Here is an 18,441-nt window from a genome sequence, read left to right as displayed (position 1 = left end):
TATAGTATATGCAAAACTGTTTCATAAGCACATCACTCAGTTAATATTTATTTATTTATTTATTTATTTATTTATTTATTTATTTCTATTGCTATCTTTCTCCCAGAAAGGCATGCAAGGTGGCTCACAAGATAGAAACATTTTAAAACTATGTAATAAAAAAATTAAAATAATTAAAATCACCTAGTTAAAGCAGTATAAAATTAATAACATAAGTTAAAAAAATAACTAAAACACACGCTCCATCTAAAAGTCACCTTCTCATGATTATATATTAAAAAGCCTGAATAAAACATTTCTGCTTGTCAGTGAAAGCAAAACCACAATAGAGCTGACCAGTCCTAAAGATTTTGGTCAACAAACAAGTCTGCCTGTCACCAAGATAAGAGCACAACAGATACCAGAACATATGTTTTGGTGGAGAGCTCCACACAATGGACATCCCTCAGGCGTCTATTTCCCACAATGTCTTTTGCACCCAGTGTATTTGGTTATTCATTTCAGATTTTCCCCACACTAAAACCTAAGCCAAGCTCTTCCATCATGTTCACAGAGTGCTAATCTGCATTCATATACAGTAGTTACGCATGAAGGGTTTGTTGCCCCATCCTTGTGCAGCCAATCTGCTGGTGTGCCTAATTTTGTCCAATTGTGCAATGCACAAGGGATGTTTCTGAAAACTTAGAAAAGTGGTGAATGTGTGAAAGGATCATACATTTTGAAAGCTACATATACAGCTACGAATGAAATTTGCCCATTTAACAATGGCCAAAACCTAGTACAACATGTGTAAGGGAACATGTGTAAGGGAACATAGGTCTTCTGCCAACTGGTCTAGCTTCTCCGTGTGTGTGTCTTGTGTCTGTGTGCATGTGTTTGTTTTTATATGTGTTTCTCTGTGTGTGCATGAGAGAAAAAGAGAGAGAGAGAGAGAGAGAGAGAGGCAGGCAAGCAGACTTTATGCTATTATAATTCCTGGAAATATTCCATGCAGTTGAGCTGGGAAAGGTAATTGAAGGCACTTAAAATGCAAAGTGAATTCATCCACATTTTGATACAGTAGACAATACAAACTCATTTAAAATCATAAAAGCATTCCTTGGTGAAATATTTTGTGAATGTGCAAAAGCAGTTCTGAGCAATTCATTTGAGACTTCGTACAACATGTTAGAAATTCAGTCTATTAGATCTTGGGGAAATGTTATGTTTTATTTGAAGTATTAAAAAATCTGTATTTTGTTAGTGTATCCTTAACTTTCATTCAGGCAGATCTCCTTACTTCTTCATGGAACGTATTGATCATCTTCTCTTTTGGGCAGGAAATGGTCTATAATAAAATCTGAAAAAGCAAGCTGTTCGCTAAGCCAATTCCATACCTTTATACCACTCAGTATGTCATAATGGAAATGTTTTCCAAAAGGACTGGACTCCTCTACAGTTGTCTCCATGGAAAAGAAGTGTACTTAAGGAGAGTGCAAAAAATATGCAGCTATTGGGAGGTGAATGCAAGAAAATTTTTACCTATTCCAGATTGCTCCCCTGGAGTGACTATGATTGTCAGCATGTAATAATGGAAACCAAGGAAACATGGAAATGGTGCCAGGTTCTTTCATATGACACCTACAAATATTGGGTGGATCAGGGCTCAGCCTCAGTGCATAGCACTCTCAGGCAGCTCCAGGAGACTCAGAGTGCATCTATACTGTAGAAATACTGCAGTTTGGCGCCACTTTAACTTCTATGGCTCCATCCTACAGAATCCTGGGATCTGTAGTTTTGTGAGACACCAGCACTCTTTGGGAGAGGAGGCTAAAGACCTTGAAAAACTACAAATCCCTTGATAAAATAGTGAAAACAATATGTAATGCATTTTCTAAAAAGCATTAAACAACAATCTGGTTAAAGGTATTATTTTTGAACAGTTATAATTACATTCAAACTTGTTGCATATTAATAATCAGCACACCCATTGCACCAATAATTGAAAAGTTGAAGACCTGTTTAAATAAGATTATATTTGCCTGCAGTGCAAAGAGAGAAGAGAGAGGGCCAACTAAACCTTCCTTGGAAGAGAGTTCATAGCCTGGGAGCAGCCATCAAGAGCAGCCACCTGAGTCAAAACACGAGAAAGTTTCATTTATATTCTTTTTATTGCATTTTTTCCTTCTTGACATCTTAAAGAGAAGAGAGAAATTATTATAAGTACAAACAAATATTTGGAAAGTCTTTACCAACTCCTGGAAGGGAAATTTTAAATAGGCCATAGGACTCTCCCTGCACACTTTAACATAAAAATACAGTACCAAGAGCCACCGTGGCATAGTGGTTTGAATGCTGGAATATGTCTCTGGAGACCAGGACTTGATTCTCAATTGGCCATGAAACCCGCTGGGTGATCCTGGACAAATCACATGCTCTCAGACTCAGGGAAGGCTATGGAAAACTGCCTTTGAACAAATCCTGCCAAGAAAACCCCATGATAAATTTGCCTTGGGGTTGACATAAGCAGCTGCTGCTGCTTCAATCTACTCTTCCATCTCTCCAACACTAAATATAGAGACATTGGAACTGGAAACTCATAACTACATTTCTCTATTCATAGAACCTGAAGCAGGGGTCATTAAAAATGGGAGCAACCTATATGAGACAGGATAAAAAGGCAGCTCATACTGTAAAGATTAAAAGAAGATCCTTCCCCTAAGTTTGGATTTATGTTTGCTATCCCTTCCATGCCTAATTAATTCCACCTTGTGGCCACAGAGGGACAGTGGATCACATGCCCTATCAATACAAATGGGCTAAATCTAGATGAAGTGTCCTGATCAACAGAATTATCTCTTCCCTTATTGGCAAGAGGGAATCCCTTGGCTGCACTCAGTTAGAAATGCTGACATCTTCTAGCAGGTGTTCCCAGAAACATAAATTGGGTCTTTACGACATCCTTTCTCGTAAAGCTGCCAAAATTCACATGAAAAGAAAAAGAAAACAATCCTGAATTCAGATGAAAAAAAAGTGGGAAGAAATTGTTAAATCACTCTTCTCCCAAATATTCTGACTGGCATATCATGCACTAGTGGTTCCCAACTTTTGGTCCACCAGATGATTTGGACTTCAGCTCCTCTAATTCCTGACTATTGGCCAAATTGACTGGAGCTTCTAGGAGCTGAAGTTCAAATTACCAAAGGTTGGGAACCACTAGGGCTTCAGTTTTACTGTTTCTACATACTGGTTGGAATCATGTTGCTGTTATATGCCTGTGTGAATTCCCTTACACATCTGGTTGTATTTTATGGATTGTTGTCCAATGGATATCTTCAGATCGTAGCTGCATTAGTAGATTTCCACACATCTATTTTCACATGGTCCTATGTCTGACAAGAGTAGAACCACGCAATCAATTGGATTTAACTCCCTGTTGAATCACCACCTGACAATTGAGTCTGTGTGTCTACACATCCATAGAGGGCTTGGAACTGTTTATCAGTGCCGTCAATGTACCATTTTATTCTCTAGATTGCAGAAACATCCCCTGTGTATTCCCATTGCACAAAGGGACAATAAGCAGACAGTAGGGATGGAAAGAATACCCCCCCCCCCCAAAAAAAAATTATGTCAGACAATATTTTTAGTTTGTTGAGAAACCTTGACATTTATGTGGCAGGCAGGTTCAACATAGTATTCTCCATACTGGAATTAACAGCAGCTGTTGAATTTGGCCAATGGAAGATAATGTCATTTTATGTTAGTTTCAATAGGACTGTATCCAAATGAACACATTTCTTCCTATTCAGTACTTGAAGGTTTTTTATTTTTGTTTTAAAAAGAAACGTTTAAGAAAGTGAATCTGATGTATTTTCCTTTCCTATTGGCCAGTAAGTGTGGTTATTTTGTGGTACTCAGGTGAGTTCTCATAATGACTGTAGGGAAGTAAAAATCTCTCACTTACAATTCCATTGTGCTTCTACAAATTCCACCCCCGCTTTCTTTCTCTCATTGGTCCTCATTGGGTGACTAAACTTTTTATTTCTACTCACATTGTGCCATTCCAGAGCAAAGCCTCATGTGGTCCAATAGCCAACTAGATGCCTATAGGAAACCTATAGGAATAACAGCACCCTGCCACTAATGACAGTTAGTAATCATTAGATATCTATGGTGGTGAATCTGCTCTGGCTATTTGAACCTCTGAGAACTTACCCACGGAACTATCCAAAGTTCTGAATCCATTTTGGTTGGATTCATCACCCTCAGCCATTATTGCCTCCTATGAAGATGTTATACATAAGTATAATGTCTATTCCGTATTTTATATTTGAAAGCTTAGGCTATGTGACAGTAGCTTGCCTACAGCTGCAAAGCATGCCCAAATAAGAGGTGCTCATGGAACTGAGAATTGCCTAGTTAGCAAGTTCTTTAGTTTTAAAAGAATATTTGATCTCTTCTCTACATCAATGCGAAGTCTCTGGTGACATCAGTCTAGGTCAGTCCATTGCTATTACATTGGAGTAAGTGTGTGAAGATTTGATTTCCCTGACCAGAGACCTTCAGAACTATGGAGATAGTCAGTCAATCCTTTCTGCCTCCTTTGGTCAGATTAAAATAACACATTTATCTGCCCAAGCCTTCATGTGACAGAATTTCACAGGTCCATCTGCTGACTTTGGCAAACCTTCATTTTCTAACAGTAGGTTATGTCCTGTCCTTTGTATGATGCATTAGGTTTAGGCTACAATCACATGGCCAAGAACTTGCATCATGGCTGCATGGTGTAAATTTACACTTGCACAATTTATATGTAATTGCCCTGCACAACCCTTCTACTGAATATCAAAGTGTGGAACTCTTATTATGCAACCACAGGTTGAACACATCAGTTAAAAAACAGCCTAAAATATACAATCACATATGTAAGGAAAGTTACATATCATAAGGATTACATCTGGGAGGAAGTAACATTGAGTTCAATCAAGCTTTCTTATGAGAAGATGGACATAGGTTTGTTCTGTGGCTACCATGCCAATACAGGTGTGATGTGGACATTTTCATTCTATATTGAATAAGGCTACACATGTGCATTTCTTCTTCTAAGCATATGGATGTACTCATTTCAAGGATGATTCAGCCCTCCATTACCTCCCCTCTGCAAATTCTCAACCAGTGCTCAGTGTAAAGGAATACCTTTTCTTTTAAAAATAAAAGCAACTGCTATCATATTCCTCTTCCCCAAAGACGTTACCTCTAATTGTAACACTAAGAAGGGAGGGTTAGCCACTGGCTTAATAATTTTATCATGTTTGCTTTTGGAAGTCTGGGGGGTGGATGGGTGTTTGTTTATTTCTTCTGCTGGAGGAAAGAAATGGAAAACCAAGCTCTCATGTGTTTCTAATTCATTTAATTTTCTGGCTGATAAGTTTCCTTTAATTTGACCATCTGTTTATTAGTTGCTGGATACGATGGGAAACACATTTCTCTAGAGGTCCAAATGGAAGCCTACAACTCTAATGGATCTATGGAGTTAGAGCATAAAACAAAATATCAGCACCAGTGTCTGATGGCATGGGGACAGCCCTCAAATGCATCTGTAGTTGAACTGCTTAGCCTATACTCTTCCCATGTAGGAATACACAACTAAAGCACTCCAAAAAGATGGCCATCCAACCTCTGTTTAAGGACCTTGAAAGATAAAGGAGCAGTCAATTCCAATGCTGAACATCTTTTAGTCAAGTTCTTCCTAACATTTAGTTGAAACCACTTGGAATTTGAATCCATTGGTTTGTGTTCTAGCCTGTAGACTAGCAGGAAAATAAAAACAAAAACATAACTTCACTCCATCTTCTACTTGACATCTTTTAAATATGGATATCTTTTCATGTGCTGCCATGTACCTTCAAGTCATTTCCAATTTATGGCAACACTAGGGTAACCTTATCAGGAGGTTTTCTTGACAAGATTTGTTCTCAAGTTTTTGTGATTGCCTTCTTCTGAGGTTGAAAGTGTATGTCTTGCCCAAGGTCACCCAGTGGGTCTCCATGTCTGGATGGGTATTCAGATCCTAATCTCCTCAATGCCTGGTTCAGAGGACAAACCACTATACCACACTGACTTTCCTATGGCTATCGTATAACTCCTTAATATTTTCTTCTCCCTGCTAAACTGTCTTGCAGTTTTCCTTAAATGTACAGCTTCTAGTCTCTCTGTACAAGCCAAATCATAGAGCCAGTTGATGGCAGAGACTTGTTGAGATCAGTACTTTTGTCATCAGATGTGGGCTTGTGGAAGAAAAAAAACATGTGCCACCAAAGGAACAAATAATCTCTTGTGTCTACTTCTTTGCTTAATTGGGGAATGAGTTCTAAAGATAGATAAGAAGTTCATTGCCTTCATATTTTAATGTAAGGTAATCCAATTTGGACTATCTGGGATCAGATACAAGCCCCCTCCCTCAAAAAAACCCCAACAATTTGCCATCAGAACCCTGTGGATTCCCAAGATCAGGATGTCATTCACAGAAATTAATTAATAAATAAAGCATACACTTTTAAAACCTGTGCACAGAAAAATCCAGTAAGCAATAAACAGTAACCCATGCATATCTTCCTCTTGAATGCAAACCTCTCGCAAAGCCAAACACCCATGAAGGTGGCACCAAGAATTCACCAAAGGTTTCCTTACTTTGTCCTCCTGCACTTCCCTATCAAATAAACCCTTAAAAATAGCAGCAATTCTATTATTGGGATATAATGACAGTAAGAAAGAGTGGGGAACTGTCCAAAAGAATGAGGCTATCCAGGGGTGGGGTATGGCTTAAATACCCAAAGACTCATCCGATAGAGTGAATCATGATGTTTATCCTATTGATGGTGTCCTCACAGCAATGGTAGTTTTCTTCCAAATGGGTCTCAAAGTGTTCAACAATATAAATATGCAATATAAGTGGCTTCCATATCAGTGGCTCAGGGGATCTATTCCAGGTTTTACTTTGAACTTTAAATTTTAAATAGGCCATTTGGGGTGTTGAACTCCATCTTTAAAACAGATTCAGCACCTTGGATGACTCCACTAGTTTTCAGACTGTAACTCAGAGCAGATTCAGTGTCCCACACTCACAGGGAAGCTATCAGTCCCTAGATACCTTCTAGGTTAGTTGCAAAGACATTCCTATGTAGACCTACATTTGGCCAATGAAAGAGAGTGGTATTTTCACCTTTCCATGGTTTATTGCCACTATCTCACAAACTTCTGCTTGATGAAGGAAGGAAAGATATCAACCTAGAGAAGAAATTTAGTTTTTTAGGAGTGCTAATGGAGACACTGGACCATTATAGTGATTCAACCATTGTAGAATAGTTGTGCTACTATCTATACCAGTGTCTTTGCACCATCAAAATATCTTACCATGCAGCTGCTAGTCAAGTGCAAAATAGTCAGAGCTTGAAGGAGGAGAGAGACAGAAGGGGGACAATAAATCTTTTGGCCCATGGAAATAGGTTTCATAGTACTGGCCACCTGCATCACATAAAATGCAATTAAAAGGAGAGGGTATTTGTTATGCAGCAGGAAACATATGAAAGAAAAGTCATTTTGTTTCTAGTAAAAACAGGCAACAAAGGCATAATGATATTAGCTTTGATCGCTGGCATCAGTGATATTATGGGAAAGCGAACATCACAGCAGAGGTGCCTAAGAGCCAATGCACTTGAGCTGAGAAAGCTTTTTGATTTGGGAATACATGAGTGAGAAACAGATGTCCTGAGAAACATTAAATGAATGATGGTGTTTTGGTCTGAATTGCCATATAGATCACTGGAGCTCCTTTGCATTCTGGCAGTCTTCTTCCAATACCATTAGCGTAGTTCATTCTTTGTTTTTAGAATGCCCAAGCTTCAACTCTCAAACTCCATTTTCCCCCTGTTATACGATTTGCACATTTTTGGTAAATTCTTCAAAACATGAATAGAAATTAAATTTTTGCCACACTCCCCTAATCAAATTGGATAGTCATATCTATTCCAAGCATGGAGATAACCAGGTTCAAACAGCTCAAAGTGAAGAGGAGGGATTATTCTGTGGAAAAATACAGTATGCATGGCAAAGAATAGGATTTTTGCACACAACAGTTTTCCTGAGCAGAAAACACTAGTCTCTGCTTTTCCTGTATAAGAAATTGTGTATTCTGTGCAGAAAAGCACATGCATTTCTCTACAGAATAATTCTTAACAACACTTCAGGATATTTGATTATGGGGAGAACACTGTGAAGAAATGCATATTTTTCTCCTGCAGCAGAGAGAAAACTGACATAATTATTTATCCTTGCATGAAAGGATGAAATCATTGAAGATTCCCATTCCTAGTAGGAAAAACCCAGGGCCCTTTCACACTATACAATTATAGCAATATGATTCCATTTTGCATGCCATGGTTCCCCCCATGGCTTCTTGGAATTTGCTGTTGAAAGAAGAATATTTAGCTAAATAACTTTCATGTTTCACTGGACTATAAACTTCAGGCTAAACCATGGGATGCAGCTATGGTGATTAAAGGGGATCATAGTGATAGATTGTATACAAGCATGCATCAGTTAACAAAATCATTGACAAAGAATCCCTCTTTTCAAAGCCTGGAAAGATGGTGAAGGAAGACTGGAGAAACACAAGACTTTTGGTGTTGAGTTGCACAGCATACTTGCAGCAAACAATATAATAAGCAAACACTGAGCTATAGAAGATTAGGATTCAACCCAAGGTTATCCTACTGCAGCAATGTATGCCTGACTACAATAGGCAAGATAAGCAGCAGCTGCATCTATAATCCCTTTGTGAGCATGCATGAACAGCAACACACCGAGCAAGGGAAGACCAAATTAACATGTTAAAAATAGCTTTTTTAACACATTAAAAATAGTTTTATAACTTTGATCACAAAACTGGAAATCATAAGGAAAACAGAGGGTAGTGAAAGGAGAAATCATCCCTGGATGCATTTTCAAAGTAGCTTTGAAGTAGTGTCCAGATTTTTTAAAAATTGTTTATTTATACAAAGCTTACTTGACCTGGTTGTTTATTTCACATGTGAATGTAGTTAGTTTTCAATAGAAAGTCTTTTGAAACATGTGGACCTCCTCCTCCTCCTCCTCCTCCTCCTCCTCCTCTTCTTCTTTTGTGTGTGGTATAGGAACCTATCTTCACTCTTTCCAAATTACTTCTGCCTCTGATAACTGCCCTCAAGTCAGTCTCTACCCATGGTGGCCCATCTCCAAAACCCTCTTTCCTCCACTGTTCCGCTTAATTCCTACAAACCCATATCCATGACTTCCTTAATAGAATCCCTCTATCTAACATGTGGCCTTCTTCTCTTTGTACTTCCCTCCACTTTTCCTAGCATTATTTTTTTTCCAATGGGTCCTCCTTTCTCATGATGTGTTCAGAGTACAACAGCCTCAGTTTTGTGATCTTGGCTTCCAGGGAGATGTCTGGCTTGATCTGCTCTAGGACCTATTTGTTTGTCCTTTTGGCTGTCCATGGGATCCTCAACATTCTTCTCCAGTATCACATCTCAAATGAATTGATTTTCTTCCTATCTTCTTTCTTAACTATCCAGATCTCACATCCACAGAAGGTAATAGGGAATATGATGGCTTATATGATCCCAGTTACAGGTTCCTTATTCCAGCATTTGGAGAACTTCCCTTTCAAAACAACAAATGAATCCCACTCCCTGTCTACCAGCTGGAAGAGCATTTTCCAGACACACAACTTAAAAAATAGAGTGTTGTCTGAAGAATAAGAATAATGCCATATTTATAGTCTTATGAAGAGAACTCAATTGTTAGTACAGAGACAGCATGGGCAAGGAGGGGCTTTCAGATAAGTGGCTACTCATCTTGGGCAAAATCTGTTCTATTTGGTCATTTTCTCTATTTCTGTCTCTCTCGCTCTCTGCCCCATAATTAAGATCTCATTCTCTCTCAGCAATGGAAAACATGAACATTTGCTGGAAGACAAGTGACTGATTTTAATGAGAGAAAAGAAACCAGAACCAGGCCTCACTCTCCCATCATTATGCTTGAATAATTTTGAGAACTTGTCATGACTCTGCCGCCTATTTACAATGTGCCATTGTCTTTCAAAATATGCTTTCAAAACTGAAACTGGAGAGAAAGTAATCCTTGTCATCATACAATGCTTCAAGTTTCTTAGGCCCTGCTTAGATGTGGAGTGGGTCTACATTGGTCAGAAAACTCCAGGAGCAGCTGCCTCAACTTCTCCCATTACCTGCATGTTCTGGAGCAATGCCAGGTGACTACACAGTATCCAACTTTGCTGCCCATCAGCGCTAACACATGTCGCTCCCACTGAGACCAAAACAAACTGCCCACCACCAATCACATGACTCAGTGTCTTGGTGTGACTTCAGAGAAGTGACTTCAGCAGACGATGGTGGCACTGGGTGGCACAATGGAAAACTGTATAGAAAGTGTCCAGTGTCACTACAAAGTGCTCCAGATCTTCTGAGAGGATTCACAGCAAATTCTGAGTAAAAGTGAGTTAAGGGAGGGATGGCCTGGATTCACTGCAGCGCTATGCTTCCCACATGTGGACAATCCACAGTCGAACTGGGTCTTTGGATGTCTGGACAGAGAGATTTAAGGGGTGGGGGTGAGGACAAAGTACATTTACATGTTTAAAGGAACTTGCGTGTGTGTGAAATACCAAACAGATGCCAGCCATGAATTTCCACATGGGGGAGGGAGTTTCAAAACTTGAAACAAAACTAGAACAGAATGAGAATGTCAGTGGATGCTGAGAAATGCATGGAGGATGGAACTGACATATTTTCACATCCCTACAGAGATATATAAAATAATAATCATGTTTGGCTGTCCATTCAGGAATCAGTCAAGGCAAACATCTTGTTTGGTTGACAAAATAACTAGTTTTTCTCTCATTGCATTTCTGGGCCACTTCCACATTGTTGACTTCATTCCAGGCCAATGATTAGCATACAAATATGGAAGGGCTACAAGTGAAGACTGAACCATCCATGCAAGAAATCGTAACATGGATTGAGAAGAGATTGTGATAAACAACAGCAAAACTGTTTTGAGACAGGACAAAGGGAAAAGGCTGGCCTGTGCAATACCAATAAGATTTGCCAGATTTAAAATGATGGCTAACCTGGCAAACCAGAATCCCCAGTTTTTTTTTGTCATTGTTGTCTTGCATATTTTGGTAAGTAAGAGAAGGAAAGAGTTTTGACAAGATTTTCAGCAAGAGACAATCCACTCCCTTAACCCCCAGCCATAATGCTGTGCAGTATCACAAGACAAGGCCCCTTTGCTGATCTCAAATGAACAGAGGCCAGCAAATCATATCCTGGCATACAAGCCAGGATCTAGCTCATGGGGGGAGAAACAGAGTTTTTTAGAAATTCCAGCCACTTCTCCTGCTGCCTCTTTTCTCTCCAGTTTTATACTTCTCGTCCCTCTGACACAGTGTAATCTTCCTGGTAGATGTTATTACTTGTGTATGATCTGGATTAGTTTCTCCAATGAAATAGGATTTAGCACCTCAGAAATCTCCTTTGTTGTTGTTGTTAACCGCCTTTAAGTTGATCCTGACTCATGGTAACTCTGATGATGAGACATTTCCACCCCCACCACCATCCCCCGACCGCCTTGTACTCCACTGCTCTGCTTAGGTCCTGCAAATTAATGCTTGTATCATTTATGATTTAATCTAGCCATCTAGCTTTCAGTGTTCTGCACCTTCTGCTTCCCTCTACTTTCCCCGGCATTGTCATCTTTTCTAGACATGAATCATGCCCTCTCATGATGTAACCAAAGTACGACAGCCTCAATTTGATCATCTTGGCTTCAAAGGGGAGCTCAGGTCTTTCTTTTTTATCACAGTTTTTGAATTACATTGTCTTTGACATATAATATCCATTTCTTTTAACAAACACAAAACAAACCAGTTTCTTCATACATTGTTACAGTAATTCCCTACAATCATTTAGGTCTAATTTGTTCAAGGACCCATTTGTCTTTTCAGCTATCGACAGTATCCTCAGCCCTCTTCTCCATCACCACATCTCAAATGAGTTGATTTTCTTTCTGTCTGCTTTCTTCACTGCCCAGCTCCCACATCTATACATGGTGATGGAGAATACGATGGCTTAGATGATTCTAACTTTAATGCCCAGGTGTATATTTTTACTCTTTAGGATCTTTTCTGGTTCTTTCATAGGTGCCCTTCCCTTTCCCAGTCTTCTTCTGATTTCTTGACTACAGTCTTCATTCTGATTAATATTTGATTCAAGCTACACAAAATCTTTAACCATTTTGATTTCCTCATTGTCTAGATTGAATGTACGTAGGTTCTCTGTAGTCATTATTTTTGTTTTCTTTATGTTCAGCATTGAGTCTGCTTAGACACTGAACCTTATCCCAAAATAGCTTTGATAGCTTGGATGGATTCTTTAAAATTCAGACTTAATCTCAAAGGGGATTCACCGCCCAAATGTCCTGAAAGCCCCCACTGCCACAGTCACAACATAACTCCTTCCCATCACTGCCACGAAGCTGCTATTAAATGTATGGCTGTGGACGTTAATAGTAGCATACTCAGTCCTTCTGAAGGTGCTTCTGAGGCACTGAAAAATGTACAGTTCAAACCCAGTGTCCCTAAAAAAGCAAACAAATAATGTTAACTTCGATGTATTTTCAAACTGTTATGAAATGTCCTTGCACAGTCTATGGCACTGATGGCAACTACATGTGGAAAATCCCTCAGTTAACTCATACCTGGTTGGGAACTGTCCCTCTTAACTGATTTTATAACTGCAGCCTTTATAAATGAGACCATTTGTTTTTGGCATTTAAAGGTGCTTCCTCCAAGCCTCAGCAAAATGTCTTTTTCTACTGTCCATTAGTAACCTGCAGGGTTTTAAGTACCACCAACTGCTGAAATAAATCTTGATGTGTCTGAGCATGGAAACCCATCAAATCAGATCACCTGTTGGGATGAAAAAGCTGGTGAGAGACAAAGAGGTATTGCTTTGAAAAGGGTTTTGTTTTCTTGGAAGCCACTGGTACGTAAGCATTAGGGATGGGGAAATCTCTCAGTTTTGACTCCACTGCATTTCTCAGAATCCCACCTGCCTTTTCTTCCCACCCTCATTTCACATTTGGTTGTTAGACTTTACTTGATTGCCTACATCAGGATCACATCGCACAAATTCTTCATAGAGTTATACATTCATTGTAGTACACAGTCTTTGTGTTGGATGGTAATGTGCACAGCAGACCCAAGATACCAAATATGCAAGTGAATGCACAACCAAGCACACATGTTCATGCATGTGCAATGGTATTGCTTGCACAGTTTCACCTCTGTAGCCTTGAAGTGTTTCTATAGGTGAACCTATACATATGTGAGATAGCAACACGATCCAGGCCTCTATATTTAATTCCTGCATTGAAATTCACTTACATTTGAATGCATTTTTCATACTTTATTCATCCATTCTGCCCATTATATTTATTTCCCCCATTCACTTACTTGTGTCTACATGCATTTTTCTTTCAATTGTGCATATTTTATCTATTCACAGTTAAATCTATGCACATTGTTTTGTGCCTACCTTATTTCCCCAAAATGTTCTGGAAGCTTAGGACATGTGTGAATTCTGGAGATGAGGTTTCATTCTTCTCACAATGAGTCTTGGCATGTTTTTTAAAAAGCCACTTTCGTTGAGTCTGTTGAATTCAGCAATTTATCCATAGAAAGAGCTGCAAGGACATAGGAATGACTATGCTACGGACGTACTGAATTACTACTGCCAGGTTAAACTGGCATAATGTAGTTATAATCCCAATGAGACAGCGGTAAATGTTGTGGTGCACGACTTCATTGTATCACCATAAGAACACATACACATGCCAAATAGTAGGTGGTGACTGCTGGCTCCCATACCAGTGGAATTGTGCTCTTTAAGTCCAAGTTTTAAAGGCATTATCCAAGTTGCAAAACATGCTTTAATCATTTTGGTTAGCTCTTTGAAATTTCAGATAGAAACTCAGGGTGGATTCATCAGCCCATTGACATGGGAATCATCACCTGCCTCTGGAAGTAGTACATATCATAACACCAAATTTAATAGGATCAGCATGATATTCATATGAGTTGGAAACACGCTTCTTAAATTATTAGAAATTCCATGAACTATATTTCATTCCCTCTCCATTGTGATTTCCTGCCCCCATCCCCAGGCTCAGGCAGTATTTCATAGCCAATAAATATGCTCAGTTCACACTGGGATGTTCTGGAAACCCCACATCACACACATTGTTAGGGCAGGAATGAGCAACTTGTGGGCTGCCGGAGATTCCTGAACTTCAGCTCCCGTCATCCTTCATTATGCTAGCTAGGGAAAATAGGAGTTGCAGTCCTTCAAATTCTGGAAGTCTACAAGATAGCTAGCTCTTTCTCAGGTGTATGTACAGCTCTTTCTCTGTAGTTTTTGTACCCATCTATGACATTTTTAGGAAATGCTTTGTGATAAGTCATACCATCCATCTGGCCCAATGTTGTCTGGTCTGACTGGCAGTGGTTCTCAAGAATTTCAGGTAAAATTGTTTCCTAGTCCAGCCCTGCTGGATTATTAATTATTAATAATTAATTAATATTAATTTTTATTCAATGCCAGAAATATCATCTATTTACATCAGCTTTTCTTCAATCACATTATTCATTTCCCACACATATAAAGCCATTTCCCAAACTCTTTCTTCTACTACTCCCTTCAGAATTGGACTGAACAACTTTGTTTCATATTTCTTTCCCCCTCAATTGTACAATTGCATTCGTCACTATCCCATATCTCTCTATTAAAATAATAATAATAATAATAATAATAATAATAATAATAATACAGAATTGCAGGTTTTCTTTTACAGAATTTTAGGGAATTACAAGTTTGTTTATCTCTTGTTTTTTGTTTTCCAGCTAGTAAAACCTATGACTGCCAAATTTCCCCATTTTTCTCTCCAATACTTTATAAGATCTCTCCACTCCTCTTTGAATTTTTAATGGATTTCTCTTTGATTAGCATAGTTAAATTTATCCCTCTTCATCATATCATATGGTTTTATAATAAATAATTAATAAAACTTTTATTTATATTCCACTTTTTGTTAAGACAATCATTTAGCAGCCTTGTATCCAAGTATTAACCTGGACTAACCCTGCTTAGCATCTTAAACAAAACAAGATTGAGTGTGTTTGGAATAGTATGTTTATACCTTCCTAGATAACTTGTTACATGGCATGCTGGACTTGCAAATCTGAACAGTCTTTTACTGGAAAAACAAAACTCCAATTTAGAGTCTCCTATATACAGTTCATTTTTGAAAAAAATGTATGTCTTCCAGACTCGAAACATGTATCTCCCAGAGTCAATAATGAGCAAATGTAAGCAGTGTACCTTGTGTAATGTGGACAAATAGCCATTGTCTCGGTGACACTCAGCATCCGTCCTACAATGTATCATTTGTTAATACAAGGAAAAGTCAGGGACTGATAAATTGGGGTTATGTTGTGCTTCCAGCTTACAATGACTTTTGTACTGTGTAGGACAAGGGGAGCTTTGCCAAGAAAATCCCAAATTGCTTTTGTTAGCAAACTCTTGTTGAGTGATGCAGTTACCAGTGCAGGAGAACATTTCTCACAAAGAAGCATTCCACTTCCTTTCTGAAGTCCTGTTCCATGCAATTTTCTTGAAGAAATTACTCAGGATGCATGAGCTATCCTTGAGAAAAACCCAGATCTTCACTCACATTCTAAGCAAATCTTCACAAAGCCTTAAAGGCTGTTACAGGTCAGATGGATTTTAGTTGGCAATTCCTCAGCCTGGGCCTATACCATTAAAAAGTTTATATCTCATTAAATATATAGATGGTAAAATGTTGAACCTAAGATTTATGACAGTGTCTGGCCATTTTCTCTCTTGTAATAAAAGAAGGGAAATGCTTGTTTAGATTTCAAGTCTGGGAAGAATGTGATGTGTTCCTTTAAAGAAAGTAAGCAAAAACTGCGAAGAATGTCCTTAGGTCACCCTGTGAATTGCTACAGTAGGCCCTCAGCATCCATGGATTTGGCATCTGTGGATCTGATATATCATGAAATACGAAAGTTAGGATTGTCCATACCAACATTGTTTCCCATTTCTATGTATGGTTGCGAAAGCTGAACTGTTAACAAAAGCTGATAGAAAAACAATCAACCCATTTGAGATGTAGTGCTAGAGAAGAGTTCTAAGAATACTATCAGAAACAGCCACTGAACATTCTCCACTGCAGTATGGTATAATAAACAGAGGCAATGGCAGAAGCACCATTGGTTGCACATTACTGGTACTCTACAGATGGCTAGTATAATGCAATGAGGTGGGGAGACTTTGAGGGTTCCAGTCCCATCCCAATGCCAAGGATATTGGTGCCTATTGGCTACTTTTTTTCTTGTAGTTGTTCCACAAAAGTCTTCAGGGACTGTCAGCTGATGGCTTATGGACTGATACTGATTCATGGATCAACACTTCAAGTAATCTAGCATAGTGCAAGCACTGAATAACTGTGTGTGAATGTGTTTTCAAAATCACCTGTTGACTTATAGCAACCCCATGAATTGCATAGGGTTTTCTTAGGCAAGGGATGCTTAGAGGCGGTTTTCCCAGTTCCTTCCTCTGAAATATAGCCTATGGCACATGAGTATTAACTAGGGCTGACCCTGCTTAGCTTCCATGATCAGATAGGATCAGATCTGGTACCTTTTAGGTACTATTTGTAGATTTATGATATGCAAGCATGATGGAATTGACTCATTGCCAGTACTGAAGTAAACTTCAGGTACCAATCCAGTCAGCTTCTCTATCTGCAACTGGGGGCATTAGATTTGAGGGAGAATTAAATCATTTGTCTGAGGCAGCCAAATAATCCTGTTCTTTATTGATCCTTTATTCTCTTCTCCCAGCACAGCATATATGCAACCTTCAATCCATGCTACATATTCCAGCCACTTAAACCCCCCTTTCTGTCTTCATTGTTAACAGCTCAAGCCTCCTGGGATTTTTTGCGTGCAGCTACCATTTCTCTAACATGTCTGCTCATCCCATGAGACACTGAGAGGCAATCCAAAGTATTTTTAGAAGCTTCCCAGTATTGAAACACTCAGTGACTGCTTTTTTTAAAAGCCTCAAAGTCTGTGGAAACTTCTTAAATCTAACAGTCACGCAAACAAATGTCAGATGGGTTGTGCTTGGAATCTTTCTTCTTTTCAGGTCTCTGTTGATTCTGTCAAGGATGAGGGACCCACTCCAGCATAGAGGAGGCCACAAAAATATAACTCCTCCCCTGTATTAGAAAGCTGTGCTAGAAATGGTGAAAACCAACTGTATTCTGCACATCTGGGTAACACCATTTTTATTTTTTACAATGTTCTAGAGCAGGAGTGGACAAGATGTGGCCTATCGGCCACATGTGGTTCTCATGAGCCATTTGTGTTCTTTGCTCCTCCACACACTCACTGGTGATGTTTAGGGACAAATTTGGAAGCCAGCTGGGAATAGTACCTTTAAAATAACCAGCATTGCCCACCCCTGCCCTGGAGACTATGGAAAAGTCAAATAGCAGCTCCTTGTCCTAACAGATCATACCATCAAGAAAATGAACTATTAAAGAGAGGGGCAAGAGTTGGCAGTATTTAACAGGTTGATGTTGTACTTGGAAGAGAGTCTTCATCCCCCAAAGAAAGACCCCTCATGAGGTCACCATAAGTCAACAGATAACTTGAAAAAAAATACACACACACAGATCACTCTCCCAAGAAGGTTTGTATGGTTTCATGCTGGTAGTTCAAGATGGTAAGAGTTCTTTGCAAGTGTGCTTGATTCTAATCAGGTGGTAGCAAACTGCTGGATGGCCTTTTATTTTATTGCATTGTTTCCCTGCTTTTCTCCCAAAATGGTATTCAAGGTGGCTTGGTAACAAAAGCAGGTAAATATCTGTGCTACTAAGCTTAGTAGAGCTTGCTGCTATGTGAATCTTATAGTCATGCCGAGCCTAATAAATCCAGCATTATGTTATGTGATGTTGCTCTTTTTCTGTGTGTTTGTGTACACTTTATAATGAGCTGCTGCAAATTTTACAAGTGCACCATACTGGAATTTCAGCTACATTGCACCTAAATAGTACTGACAAAAGTCAAGCTTCCTTAGATGTCTTTACATAGAGACTAGATGGCCATCTCTCAGGGGTACTTGGGTTGTGTATCCCTGAATGACAGGAAAATGAAATAGATGACCCTTGAAGTTCCTTCAGTTCTATAATACCATGATTTTATGAAGTTATTGTAGCATGACCCTAAGGATATTGTCCCTACAGCAC

The sequence above is a fragment of the Sceloporus undulatus genome, chromosome 5 (genome assembly GCF_019175285.1).
Source record: "Sceloporus undulatus isolate JIND9_A2432 ecotype Alabama chromosome 5, SceUnd_v1.1, whole genome shotgun sequence".
Lineage (NCBI taxonomy): Eukaryota > Metazoa > Chordata > Lepidosauria > Squamata > Phrynosomatidae > Sceloporus > Sceloporus undulatus.
This window is presented reverse-complemented; position numbering follows the sequence as displayed.